Below are 11445 nucleotides of genomic sequence, written 5' to 3'. Positions count from 1 at the left end.
GATGTTCTTGAGCTCCTGACCTCGTGATCCGCCCGCCTCGGCCTCCCAAAGTGCTGGGATTACAGGCATGAGCCACTGTGCCCGGCCTTTCTTTTTTTTTTTTTTTGTAAGAGGAAGTCTGGCTCTGTCGCCCAGGCTGGAGTGCAGTGGCGCGATCTCGGCTGTTTGCAACCTCCGCCTTTCCGGTTCAAGCGATTCTCCTGCCTCAGCCTCCCAGGTAGCTGGGATTACAGACACCCACTACCATGCCTGGCTAAGTTTTGTATTTTTAGTACAGATGGGGTTTCATCATGTTGGGCAGGCTGGTCTTAAACTCCTGGCCTCAAGTGATGCACCTGCCTTGGCCTCCCAAAATGCAGGGATTACAGGCGTGAGTCACTCTCCCCAGCTAAATTTTAATTGTTTTTGAGAGACAGAGTTTATTTATTTAAATTTATTTATTTACTTATTTAAAAAATAGATTTATTTATTTTTTGAGACAGAATCTTGCTCTGTTGCCCAGGCTGGAGTACAGTGGTGCAATTATAGGTCACTGCTGCAGTTGCAGTTGTTAATAGGCCGGCCAGGGAAGGCTTCCTGGGGAAGGTCATGTTTGAGAGTATTTGGAAGAGCTGCGGGAGAGAGTTGTAGGGATATCAGAGGGAAAGTGTCCCAGGTGGAGGGAACAGCCAGTGCAAAGGCCCTGAGGCAGGAGGAAAAGTCCTGGCATGTTGGAGGAACATTGAGGAGGCCCATGTGGTTGGAGCAGACAGTCCAAGGGGGAGAGAAGGAGGAAGCCAGGGAAGGGAGGTGAAAAGGTGAGGGTTTTGCCGGACTCAGTGAGCTTCGAGAAGGACTTGGGCTTTCATCATATGTGAGTGAAATGAGAGCCACAGAAGGCTGTGCGCCAAGGAAAGCTGGATCTACTCAGCATTTGCCAGAGTCCCCACCAAGCCCTGTTGTACCCCCTAAACTCCCTATTCCTGGAGAAGGTTTGGTGTGCACAGGAAATTCAGGGCTCTGGACTCAACCAGGTTGAATCCCTGCCCCTCCACTTACCAGCTGGAACCATTGGGCATCTCATTTAGCCTCTCTCACACCCCAGACACCTCATCAATAAAATGGGGCAGATAAAAGTATCTCCCTTAGGCCGGGCGTGGTGGCTCACGCCTGTAATCCCAGCACTTTGGGAGGGCAAGGCGGGCGGATCACGAGGTCAAGAGATCAAGACCATCCTGGCCAATATGGTGAAACCCCCTCTCTACTAAAAATACAAAAATTAGCCGGGCTTGGTGGCACACGCCTGTAATCCCAGCTACTTGCGAGGCTGAGGCAGGAGAATCACTTGAACACGGTAGGTGGAACTTGCAGTGAGCCAAGATCGCGCGACTACACTCCAGCCTGGTGACACAGAGAGACTCTGTCTCAAAAAAAAAAAAAAAAGATGGGGAAACTGAGGCCCAAAGAGGGAAGGGATTTGCCCGAGGCCACAACTGGCTTGGAACTTGATTTTCTAAGACCTGGGAGAAAGTGGAGGGGAGAGTGGGCATTTTGTCTTCCATCTCTGGCCTCGGCTGCCCTCTGTAGGACAATCTGGGAACAAAACGGTGGAACCTGGGAATCTAAAACTGGAAAAGGCCAGGCACCTTGGCTTAATGCTGTAATCCTAGCCCTCTGGAGACAGGAGGATCGCTTGAGGCCAGGCGTTCCGGACCAGCAGCCTTGGCCACTTAGAGAGGAGACCTCTTCTCGGAAAAAAATTGAAAAACTAGCTGGGCATCGTGGCGCGCATCTGTGGATCCATCTACTCGGGAGGCTGAGGCAGGAGGATTGCTTGAGACTGGGAGGTCAATGCTGCAGTGAGCTATGATCGTGCCACTGCACTCCAGCCTGGTCAACAGAGTGAGACCCCATCTCTAAAAATAAATAAATGGCTAGGTGCGGTGGCTCATGTAGTCCCAGTACTTTGGGAAACCGAGGCGGTTGAGTCATTTGAGGCCAGAAGTTCAAGACCAGCCTGGGCAACATGTTGAAACCCTGTCTCTACTAAAACTACACAAAAATTAGCCAGGTATGGTGGTGGGTGCCTGTAATCCCAGCTACTGGAGTGGCTGAGGCATGAGAATCACTTGAACCCCAGAGGCGGAGGTTGCAGTGAGCTGAGATCGTGCCACTGCACTCCAGCTTGGACAACAAAGTGAGATCCTGTCTCAAAAAAAAAAAGTATATATAAAATAAAAATTAAAAATAAATCAATAAAACCAGAAGAAACCAAAGTAGTCAGGGTGAGACTTTTTTTTTTTTTAGATTAAGTCTCGCTCTTGTCACCCAGGCTGGAGTGCAATGGCGCAATCTCAACTCGCTGCAACCTCTGCCTCCTGGGTTCAAGCAATTCTCCTGCCTCAGCCTCCCGAGTAGCTAGGATTATAGGCACCCACCACCACGCCCAGCTAATTTTTGTATTTTTAGTAGAGACAGGGTTTCACCATGTTGGCCAGGCTGATCTCGAACTCCTGACCTCAGGCGATCCGCCTACCCTGACCTCCCAAAGTGCTGGGATTACAGATGTGAGTCACCACGCCTGACTGGGGTGAGACTTCTTGTCTATCTGGGCTTGTCCACCATCCAGGGATGGGTACTCCTCCCTCCAGGGGTGCCCATCCATTCCCCTCTGAGGTTCTCCCACTTTTCTTTCTCATCATGTCACCACTCCCCCAGATAGCTTTGAGGAGACAATTGTCAGATGGCAGAAACTGAGGCCCACAAAAGGCAACCTCAGGAATGTGGCCTCCTCTCTCTGGGCCTCAGCCTTGAAGAAGAGATCACCCAGGGCTGCCTGGCTGTCCCCTGTGATAACTCCACCTCCTCAGTGTAAGGCAATCCCAGAAGGCTTCCTGTAGGAGGAGGGCTGTGGATTGGCCATTGCCAAGTATGATATTAATATGAATAAAATAACATCAACTGTTTACTATTATATATTATCATTTATTATTATTATATTATTGTCATTATTTTTGAGACAGAGTCTCACTCTGTCACCTAGGCTGGTGTGCAGTGGCCTGATCTCGGCTCACTGCAACCTCCGCCTGCTGGGTTCAAGCAATTCTCCTGCCTCAGCCTCCCGAATAGCTGAGACTACAGGCACGTGCCACCATGCTTGGCTAATTTTTTGTATTTTTAGTAGAGACAGGGTTTCACCATGCTGGCCAGGCTTGTCTCAAACTCCTGACCTCGTGACCTGCCCGCTTCAGCCTCCCAAAGTGCTGGGATTACAGGCGTGAGCCACTGCGCCTGGCCATTATTATATTATTATAGTGGTATAATATTGTTTACCAGTAGCTGAACAATTATTGAACACTTTGTGTACTAGGCCCCATTCTAAGCCTTCTTTTTCTTCTTCTTTTTTTTTTTTTCTTCAGAGACAGGGCCCCGGCTGGAGTGCAGTGGCAGGATCATAGCTCACTGCAGCTTCGATCTCGTAGGGTTAAGTGATCTTCCTGTCTTAGCCTCCCAAGTAACTCGGGCTACAGGCTCATGCCACCTTGCCTGGCTAAATTTTCTATATTTCCTATAGATGGGATCTTGCTGTGTTGCCCGGGGTGGTCTTGAACTTCTGGCCTCATGCAATCAAGCAGAAAGAGTTGGAGGCTGGAGCCAGGCACGGTGGTTCATGCCTGTCATCCCAGCACTTTGGGAGGTCAAGGTGAGCGGATCATGAGGTCAGGAGTTCGAGATCAGCCTGGCCAACATGGCAAAACCCTGTCTCTACTAAAAATTAAAAAATTAGCTGGGCGTGGTGGTGGGTGCCTATAATCCTAGCTACTCGGGAGGCTGAGGCAGGAGAATGGCTTGAACCCAGGAGGCAGAGGTTGCAGCGAGTTGAGATTGTGCCATTGCACTCCAGCCTGGGTGACAGAGCAAGACTCCCTCTCAAAAAAAAAAAAAAAGGGTTGGAGGCTGGGTGTGGTGGCTCAACCTGTAATCCCAGCACTTTGGGAGGCCAAGGCGGGCAGATCACGAGATCAGGAGTTCGAGACCAGCCTGGCCAACATAGTGAAACCCTGTCTCTACTAAAAATACAAAAATTAGCCAGGCATGTTGGTGAGCACCTGTAGTCCTAGCTACTTGGGAGGCTGAGGCAGGAGAATCGCTAGAACCTGGGAGGCAGAGGTTGTGGTGAGCCAAGATCATGCCACTGCCCTCCAGCCTGGGCAACAGAGCAAGACTCCATCTCAAAGACACACACACACACACACACACACACACACACACGCGCGACCAAAATTAGCCGAGCATGGTGGCACACCCCTGTAATCCCAGCTGCTTGGGAGGCTGAGGCATGAGGATCGCTTGAACCTGGGAGGTGGAGGCCGCAGTGAGCTGAGATCGGGCCACCGCACTCCAGTCTGAATGACAGAGATAGACTCTGTCTCAAAAAAAAACACCTCCCTGACTGTCGCCTGCTCAGAGTGGGTTCAGTGCCCACTTTGGGCTCTGCGGCTTTCTTTCTTTTTTTTTTTTTAGACAGAGTCTCACTCTGTTGCCCAGGCTGGAGTGCAGTGGTGCAGTCTCAGCTCACTGCAACCTCTGCCGACTGGGTTCAAGTGATTCTCCTGTCTCAGCTTCCCTAGTAGCTGGAATTACAGGCATGCGCCACAACACCCAGCTAATTTTTGTATTTTTAGTAGAGACGGGGTTTCACCATGTTGGCCAGGCTGGTCTCGAACTCCTGGCCTTAAGTGATCCACCCGCCTCGGGCTCCCAAAGCGCTGGGATTACAGGCGTGAGCCACCACACCTGGCTTGGGCTCTGCAGCTTTCTGAATGGCCCCCGATCAGGGCCGGGCAGGACTGGGGATGCCTGGCCACGTGCCCGTCTTTCCCACTGGATGATGAGCCCAGAGACTGTGGGAAACGGGCTTAGCTTAGTCACTTTGTGTCCCCAGCGCCCAACACAGGGTCTGGTACACAAGCGGTGTTCCGTGGACACTTGCTGAGTGAATGCATCTTACCATGATGGGGGAAACTGAGGCACAAAGCGACAGAGCCTGCTTTAGAGAATCCCACCTTCTCTGAGGCTGGGGGAGGGGGCTGAGGGCTTCCCAAGGGCCCTGGCTCAAGCTATTGGTGTCACTGTACAGTGTGTGGGGACATTGAGGAATATGCACCCCAATCCCGCACCAGGCCTGGACCGTCCTTGACTAACCTGGAGGAAGGAGAATGGAGGTCAGTGGTCTTGGGGCCCCTGAGCAGGTAGGGAGACTGAGGCACCCAGGTAGCGGTGGAGTAGGACCTGCGGACTCAACTGGTGGTTTTTTGTTCAGTCACCAGCTGGTTCTTTCTCTCTCTCTGTTTTTCTCTCTCTCTCCCCCTTATCCTCCCCCCCTCCCTCCCTCCCTCCCTTCCTTCCTTCCTTTCTTCCTTCCTTCCTTTTACTATTTTTCGAGACAGAGTCTCGCTCTGTCACCCAGGCTGGAGTGCAGTAGCGCGATCTTGGCTCACTGCAACCTCCTCCTCCCAAGTTTAAGCGATTCTCCTGCCTCAGCCTTCTAAGTAGCCGGGCTTACAGGTGCCCGCCACCACGCCCAGCTACTTTTTTGTAGTTTTAGTAGAGACGACGTTTCACCAAATTGGCCAGGCTGGTCGCAAACTCCTGACCTCAAGTGATCCACCCACCTCGGCCTCCTAAAGTGCTAGGATTACAGGCGTGAGCCACCGTGCCCGGCCACTGTTTCTCTCTTTCTTTTTAGAGACAGGATCTTGTTCTTCCACCCAGGCTGGAGTGCAGTGGCATGATCTCGGCTCAATGCAGTCTCAACTTCCAGGGCTCAAGTAATCCTCCTGCCTCAGCCTCCTGAGTCGCTGGGACCGCAGGCACCCACCACCATGCCTGGCTAATTTCTGTATTTTTTGTAGAGATAGGGTCTCATCATGCTGTCCTGGCTGGTCTCAAACTCTTGGGTTCAAGCAATCCTCCCACCTCAGTCTCTCAAAGTGCTGGGATTACAGACATGAGCCACTGTGCCCAACCTATTCTTCCTGTTTCTAACTCAGAAAACATTTCTTGTTCTTTCTGTATTTCTTTCTCTGACCTTCTCGAATCGCTCTCGAATTTTTCTCTCCATCTCTGCCTCTCTCTAGCTCCCCCTCCCTCCATGCTCCTCAGTCTCTCCCCCACTCTGTGTTCGCCTCTTGCCCTCTCTGCAGCCCTCTCGCCCAGGCCGGATGGGGGTGGCAGCGGCAGGGCAGGTGCGGCCCCGGGCTCAGTGCCCGATGCTGCCGCGGCCGCCCCGGATTTGTGGCTGCGACTCCTTTATCTGTGGCTGCAGCTGCTCCTTATCTCCTGGCTTCAGGACAGGAGCCCGGGATTAGGGCAGCCCAGGCCAAGGACGCGAGATGGCAAGGCGGGCGGGCGGGTGGGAGGTGGTGGAGAGCGGGGGAGCCGGGTGCGAGCGCGTGTCCCTGAGTGTGTGTGCGTGTGGGAGCCAGACTGCGGTGGATGCGTGACTTGGGGGAGGCCTGTGTGTGCCATTGTGTGTCTGCATGACTGTGTGTCTGTTGTGTTATGAAGGTGCATGAGGGATTGTGTACATACCTTGGTGGCTGTGGCTTGTGTAGGACTGTGTGTGTGTGTGTGGTTGTGCATGAATGTTGGTGCCACTGTGAGAAGAGCCGCTCAGCCGCTGCTGTGTACCACACAAGACCGCCCAACCCCAGTCCAGCTCCTTGCTTGCTCCCCAGTCCCCATTCCCCTGCCTTGGCCTCCTTGGTTGGCCTGATGGTTTTCCCACCTTGCTGACCTAAGTCCCCCAGGGACTGGACCCTTGACCTGTGGCTGTAAACGGCCCTGTGGGGACAGCTGCTGGCCCTGTTTTTACCATCCTCGCCTGGAACCGGCCGGCCCCTTCCTGCCGCCCACAGGCCTTCAGGGTCCCATCCCTGCCTGGTAGGCTCCTCCCCCAGCTGCTGGGGACCTTGCTCCGGGCCAGCCTGACCCCCGCCCAGGAGTGTGTCTCCAGCTCTGTGTCCTGCCTGAGCTGAGGCCTCTGTGTGGGCTCAGCATGGTCTGGGCTGGGGCGAGAGTGACTTTGTTGAATCAGTAGCCCCAAAGCATCGTTTTGGGGGAGTCCTGAGCTGCCCCAATGTCCTGGGTAAGTCCCTTTCCCTCTCCACGGGAGAATGACAGCACCCACCTCCAAGGCTCTGATGACATATTGCGTGCCCAGTGCTGGACACAGAACAAACATGGGAGCCATTTGGCAGATGGGGAAACTGAGGCCCCATGAGCTCAGTCACCAACACAATGGGGGCTGGGGTGGTGCTCAGTGTGCAAGGATGGCCAGTGCTCCAGCCAGGGGACACAGTGGGCATCCAGCCACCTCCACCCCCACAGGACTGGTCCCTGGGGGTCTCGAGATGCAGCCCAAACCCCCGGAACCTGGCCCAACTCCTGGCGCTAAGATGGAAACTTCTGCAGCAGCCAAGTCTGAGTCTTGGCCAGCGGCCCCCGGCCTCCCAGAACCTCTGCCCTGGAGTCTCCACCCGAGAACAGATCACTCCCTTTGGGAGCAGTGGCCTCCCGGGGAGGGCAGGGGGCCAGCCCCCGGGAGGACAGGGGTGGAGCGTGGTACAGTCATCCAACCCCACTTTGCGGCTTTTTCTTTACTTGTGACCTTAGGTTAGCGGCTTGACCTCTCTGATCCCTGAGTCTCACAACCACCAAGTGGGCACAGAGCAGGTGGAGGTGGGGGTGAGTGTCGCCAGGAGTTACCTGGGGGAGATGTTTGAGGAGACAGCGAACGAGTGGAACTAATTTCCAAGCAAACACCAGAAAGGGCAGGCAGGCTTTGGGGTGTGGTTTACAGCCACCCCTGCATGGTCCCACCCCTGCCTCGGCCTTGACCCTGATGCCAGCAGGCTTGAATCAGTCAAAGAGGTCAGGTGCCTGGGCCAGACACGGTGGCCCATGCCTGTAATCCCGGCACTTTGGGAGGCCGAGATGGGAGGATCGCTTCAGCCCAGGAGTTGGAGACCAACCTGGGCAACACAACAAGACTCCATCTCTCTAAAAAACTAAGAAATTAACTGGGTGCAGTGGTGCACATCTGTAGTCCCAGCTACACGGAGGCTGAGGTGGGAGGATCGCTTAAGCCCAGGAGGTCGAGGCTGCAGTGAGCTATGATGGTGCCACTGCACTCCAGCCTGGGTGACAAAGTGAGACCCTGTCTCCAGAAAGAAAGAAAGAAAGAAAAAGGTCAAGTGCCTGTTGGTGCCTTCCTGCTCCTCTCTGAGCCTCAGTTTCCCCATATCTGTGCTCTGGGAAGACCACAGATCCTGCCCATGGGCTGCACTTGAAGAGAGAAAGGCTCAGTACTTGGCGACATCCGGCCCGCCCTGCGGCAGCCCAAGCCTGGGACAAAAAAGATTTAAAAATAAAGCATTGTAAATACCCGTGTTTCCTGCACATAGAGCCAGCCTCTGAATTCCCTGGCCTCCCGGGCAGCCAAGCCCAGACAATTTCTTGGAAAGGGATGGAATTCAGAGGACTGGTTTTTTAGTTTCTTGTGGGGGGACAGGGTCTCGCTCTGTCACCCATGCTGGAGTGCAGTGGTACCATCATAGCTCACTGCAGCCTTGACCTCCTGGGTTGGGGTCCTCCTGCCCCAGCCTCCCAAATAGCTGGAAATATAGGCGTGTACCACCACGCCTGGCTAATATGAAAAAAAAAATTATTTTGTAAAGATGGGGGTCTCCGGATGTTGCCCAGGTTGGTCTTGAACTCCTGGCCTCCATTGATCCTCCTGCCTCAGCCTCCCAAAGCCCTGGGATTTCAGGCATGAGCCACCATGCCTAGCTCACAGACGGGTGTTCTTAATGCAGAGTCCTGATCCCTGGGGTTCCTTTCTGGGATAGGGGGTGGAGGAATCCTGGAGGGCCCCGTGTGTCCCTGTGCACCTCAGTTCCCGGCTTCCGTGTGGGTCAGCGAGTGTGATAGGGTGTCTGTCACCGCCTGTCACAAGGGGTGAGATAGTGTGTGGGTCGGTGACAGAGAGTGTGCGGGTGATTTGGGAGGGTGTTAGGATGAAAGGAACTGTGTTTCTGGTGTCACCACACGGGGCTGGCCCTGAGCAAGGCAGGGTCTCCGTGTCCCCAGGTACGACGGGGTCTCTGTCCACGTGTGTAGGTGTTTCAGCGTCTGTGTCCCTGACTGGAATGGCTGTAGCTGGGCGTGGGTCCTGGCGTCCCCACCTCCTATGTCCCGCCCCGCCCCCCACCTTGGCCCCGCCCCCACCTTGGCCCCGCCCCTAGCGTCTCCCCCCAGTCCCAGAGGAAGAACCAAGTCTTTCAAGTTGCTGTTGCCGGGGCAACCGTTTTACAAGCGTCCACATGGTGGGCACATGTGTGTGTGTGCTGCTCTCCATGTGTCTGCTCGACCCCCGCCCCCATGGCCCCTAGCCGCGGCGGGGAGGGGGGCACAGGCGGTGTGGGGTGAGCGGGAGGCAGCCGAGGGGCAGCTGGTGACAGCTTAATGATGGAGGGCTGGGGAGGGGGTGGGCTCCTGGCCCGGTTGTGTGTGTGCAGGGGTAGCTGTGCCTCCCAGACGGGGCCCGGGGTGTGTGTGTGTGCGCTAACCAGTGCCAGGCAGCATGGGGGTGTGTAAGGATCTGCTAAGAGAGTGCGTGTCTGTGTGTGTGTGTCAGGGGCTGAGTGAATCCCAGGTCTGTGGGCATGAGTGCATTCAGAAGGGCGTGGGGTAAGGAAGGACGCCCGCAGAAGAGTGTACGCGTGTCCTTGTGAGATACCCGTGGAGGGGTTGTGTCAGCGTGTGTCTGCGTGTGAGGACCCGAGGGTGGGGCAGGGTGTGACTGTGCGGGAATGTCTGTGCTCACTAGGGCGTCTAGGTTTGTGTGAGAAGGAGAGAGAGGCCGGGCATGGTGGCTCACGCCTCTAATCCCAGCACTTTGGGAGGCCGAGGCGGGCGGATCACGAGGTCGAGAGATCGAGACCATCCTGACCAACATGGTGAAACCTGTCTACTAAAAATACAAAAATTACCTGGGCGTGGTGGTGCGCGCCTGCAATCCCAGCTACTTGGGAGGCTGAGGCAGGATAATGCTTGAACCCGGGAGGCGAAGGTTGCAGTGAGCCAAGATTATGCCATTGCACTCCAGCCTGGGCGACAGAGCAAGACTCTGCCTCAAAAAAAAAAAAAAAAAAAAAAAGAGAGAGATGGCAGGGGGTGTGACCCCACCAGGAACAAAGGTTTGAGGGTGTGTTTTTGAGGTCAGGGTGTCTGTGTGTCACTGTGAATGGGTTCCTGGGAGTGAACATTTGGGAACACCCGTAATCCCAGACATTGGGACATCATTCCCCACTTGCCAGGCTTACTCACTTATTCACATTTACTCATTACTTATACAAGCTTATTCACACTCATTCAATCCTTACTAGAACGCAGCGAAGAGCTACTAGTAATACCCTGTTACAAGTGGGGAAACTGAGGCACAGGGGGGCAGGCCCAAGGCCACACAGAACACAGATCCCTGTTATCTTCCGTCCTAGATCTGGGAACAGGCTGCCACTTCTCTGACACAGGCCCGTTCTCTCGTCCCCCCACCCACAAACACATTCCAGCACGCATCCCGCGCACGTGCGCAGCACCGCGTGCATCAGCCCGCGTGCAGCAGGAGGCGAGGCTGCGTGAGTGTCCCCATCACCGCGCGCACTGCGCAGTCCCGCAAGTTGTACAGGCCCTTTGGGGGGACGCGCATGTGTTGGCGTTAGGGATCTTCTAGGAAGGCCTAATCTGCATGCGAACCCCCAGGCTGCTGGAATCAGAAAAATGCAGGCAGCCAGGGCGGGAGTGAGAAGGAGACCCCAAGAACCCAGGCGGCGGGAGCGAGAAACCAGAGCACCGGGGCCCCAAGAACGCAGGCGGCGCGGGGAGGAGTCTGCAGGGCTGGAGTTTCTCGGTCACCCTGCGGGGCGGGAACCCGGCCGCAGCAGTCCCAGCCCCGCCCATCCATCCCAGTCCCACCCCCCGAGTTAGCCCGGTGCCGCCAGGGGGCGCTGTGGGAGCGCGGAGCCGTCGGGGAGGAGCCCGGGTGGGTTTGGGTTCCCCGGCCCGCGAGCTTTAGTGCCAGGAGGGGGCGCCGGCGGGAGCTAGGAGCGAGAAATCCCCTGCAGGGCTCTGAGGCCACACTGGGGGGACTTGCTGCTTGATGGGGGGCGCTGAGGACAGCGCGTGTTGTCATCCGTCTGAGGGGAAGACTGCGTCTCAGTTCCCTGGAAGAGCTTTATTGGGAGGGGGCTTCTTCAGCTTCTGGGGAAGGAGGACGTGGGACAAGATTGGAGGGGGACACCCCGATCCTCAGTGGGGTGGGGAGAGCTGTATGCGGGGGCCACAGCTGTTGGGGTGGGGGCCATGGGTCTTAGTTCGCCAGAAGGGATCGGGGGGCCGTCTTGG

The 11445-nt window shown here is 55.5% G+C and overlaps 1 protein-coding gene across 2 annotated transcripts in view; it reads right to left on the bottom strand.

The window, feature by feature from the left end:
• The window catches only part of MICOS13 (mitochondrial contact site and cristae organizing system subunit 13), a 201706-nt gene that overhangs the window by 113552 nt on the left and 76709 nt on the right, over positions 1–11445 (bottom strand). The window lies entirely within an intron of this gene.

The sequence above is a fragment of the Macaca thibetana genome, chromosome 19, assembly GCF_024542745.1.
Source record: "Macaca thibetana thibetana isolate TM-01 chromosome 19, ASM2454274v1, whole genome shotgun sequence".
NCBI lineage: Eukaryota > Metazoa > Chordata > Mammalia > Primates > Cercopithecidae > Macaca > Macaca thibetana.
The sequence above is the reverse complement of the archived record's forward strand: the minus strand, read 5'-3'. Positions and strand labels throughout refer to the sequence as shown.